The following is a 3,213-nucleotide window of genomic DNA, read 5'->3' as shown; positions in this document are numbered from 1 at the left end:
CTCACACACACCCATGCACACTTATACACACACACACACACACACACACACACACCCCACACTACAGGCACACCACAGTATACACACACATACATCCACACCACACTATCCACACACTCAGACATACTCACACAAACACACTTGCACGCGCATACCCACACACATAATGTAATAATAGTAAAAGAAAAAAAATGCCTCAAGGATATGGCTACAGGCCAATCTGATATGGGTAATTTTTCCTTTGAGGTTCCTTTCTCCAGGTGATTCTAAGTTTGTCTCAAGTTGATAGCTGAAACTAACGCTGACACCTCCAACCATTTTTGAGGCTGAACCAAAAAAAAACCAAAACAAACAAACAAACAAACAAAAAAACCTGACAGGAACTTGAGAAATCTGTCAGGGATGTATGTAAATAGCCTGTCTGAAACTCATTAAATTATATGTTTATGTGCTTATATATCTAAAACAATAAAAAAGAGGACATGAATAAGACAAGAAGACATGTGAGGAGTTGGAGGGAGGAGGGAAATGATGTGATTGTATTTTAATTTTTAAAAAAATTGCAGCCAGGTGCTGTGGCACACACCTTAAATCTCAGCACTTGGGAGGCAGAAGCAGGTGAATCTCTGTGGGTTTGAGGCCAGCCTGGTCTACAAAGCACATTCAGGGCAGCCAAGGCCGTTACACAGAGAATCCCTGTGTCAAAAATCCAAACAAACAAATAAACAAACATAAAAACTGCAAAACAACAACAACAACAAAATCTGCGTATACTTTGAGGCTAAAAAAAACCTGTAAAATAAAAACATGAATACATGTATTCATGTATTCATATATATACATAGTTGAATACAAAAATATATAGTTGAATACAAACAACCTTTGTCATTGTTTCCATTTGATTGCATTTAACCTTTTCCTCCCATCCTCCCTTTATTTATTGTTTTAAATATATATTTAAAATTATTTGTATGCCTGCATGTCTGTGTGTGGGCATGCGCACATGAGTACAGGTGCCTGATGAAGACAGAAGATCTCTTGGAACTGGAATATAGGAAGTTGTGTGCCACTCAACATGGGTGCTGGGAACTGAACTCAGGTCCTCTGCAAAAGTAGTATGCACTCTTAACTACCTCTCCAGCCAAGATTTATATGGTTTTACTTGGACTTACTCTAAGGTTGTATATTATTTTCTCTCATGGTGATGTACTTTATCTTTATCCACCAATGCCCTCCTGCCCTTCCTGAATTGAATTTTCCTGATCTGTCTGATATTTTTTTTTTCCTGATCTTACAAGACAAAATTTCTAGCAATGGATTATCCTAGATTTTATGTGTGCAGGAAAATATTTTGTTTGTTTGGTGTTTTTTTTTTTTTGTTTTGTTTTTTTGTTTTTTTGAGACAGGATTTCTCTGTGTAGCCTTGGCTGTCTTGGACTCACTCTGTAGAGCAGGCTGGCATCAAACTCAGAAATCATTCTGTCTCTGCCTCCCCAGAGCTGGGATCAAAGACATGTGCCATCACAGCCTGGCTGTTTTTGTTGTTATTGTTTGTTTTTTTATGTGTATTGGTGCTTTTCTGCGCATGTCTGTGCACCACATGCATGAATTACAGACAGTTGTGAACCACATATGGGAGCTGGGAATTGAACCTGGGACCTCTATGAAGAGTAGTCAGTGTTCTTAACCTATTTAGCCCCATAGGAAAGTCTTTATTCCTGCTTCACTTTGGAAAGACAATACTTTTTAGAAACAGGATTCCAGGTTTGCAGACTTTCCTCTAAACCATTTGAAAAAATAGCTCTACACTCTTCTACTCACAGGGTTTAAGATGAGAAGTCTGTTATTTTGTTCAACAGTTCTTTTCACTTTTCGTTGTATGCAGCTTGACAATGACATGTCTTTATAAGGATTTTGTTCTTCAGTTTTTGTCTAGTTTGCTATTTGAGGCCATGGGACTTTCTTTGTAAATATTAGAATCAGCTTGTTTACAATCACAAAACACAAGTAGAGTTTTGATAGGCATTTGTTAATAAAGGGAACTCTGTCTTTGTACACTATGTTTAATATTTTAATTCACCATGTATTCAGGTCTTTAATTTTTTTCTTAGCAGTTTGCAATTTTGTTATAGATGGTTGTGAGCCATCATGTGGTTGCTGGGAATTGAATTAGGACCTTTGGAAGAGCAGCCAGTGCTCGCAACCTCTGAGCCAGCTCTCCAGTCCTCAGTTCTATGCACTGCACAGTTCTCTGTTTATATTTTAAGTATTTTATTTTGTCTTGGGCACTTGTGATATTGTACTTTTAACTTAATGTTTCCATGTGTTCATTTTTAGTGTATAGAAACATGATTTTTTATTTTGACGATTATCTTATATCCTGTGATACCACTGGCCTTATTTATTAATTATAACAATTTTCAGTAGATGACTTGGGATTTTCTACATCACGAATTATACTATTTAGAAATGGAGAGATTATTACTTTTTCTTTTCCTAAAAGTTTGCCTTAAAGCCTCTCGTACATTGACTACAACTTTTAGTAATATGTTTATAAGAGTCTTAAGAATAGAGGCTGAAGAGGTATCTGAGCAGTTAAGAGAACTTACTACTTTTGCAGAAGATTTTTAATCATAATTCTAAGGGATCTGATGCCCTCTTCTGACCTCTGCAGGCTCCCTAATGTATGTGGTACCCATACATACACTAAGATATACATAATACATACATACACATAAAATAATAAATATTTTTAAAAGACAGTAAGAACAGACTCATTTCATTATTCCTAACCTTACTTATGAAGTATGTTACCTGTTGACTTTGTAGAAAATCTCTTAAGTTGATGAAGTTCTCTACTATTCCCAATTTGCCAAGCATTTGTAACATACATATATGCTACATTTTGTCAAATGATTTTTCTGTGTCATTTAGTATGACCATGTAAATTTTTTCATTTGCCTAGCCAGCTTCTACAATCACATATGCTAATTCCTTGCTCTCTCTGCTTCTCTTCCTCCATCTCAATCCCTCCTTACACACACACACATACACACACACACACACACACACACTAACATAACACATACACATCTATGTCTATACTACAGTTGACCCCTGAAAAATGTAGAAGTTTAGGACACAAGCCCTCACATAGTTATGTATATGTGTGTGTGTGTGTGTGTGTGTGTGTGTGTGTGTGTGTGTGTGTGT

The sequence above is a fragment of the Psammomys obesus genome, unplaced genomic scaffold, assembly GCF_907164565.1.
Source record: "Psammomys obesus unplaced genomic scaffold, mPsaObe1.curated_primary_1811, whole genome shotgun sequence".
Taxonomy (NCBI): Eukaryota; Metazoa; Chordata; class Mammalia; order Rodentia; family Muridae; genus Psammomys; species Psammomys obesus.
This window is presented reverse-complemented; position numbering follows the sequence as displayed.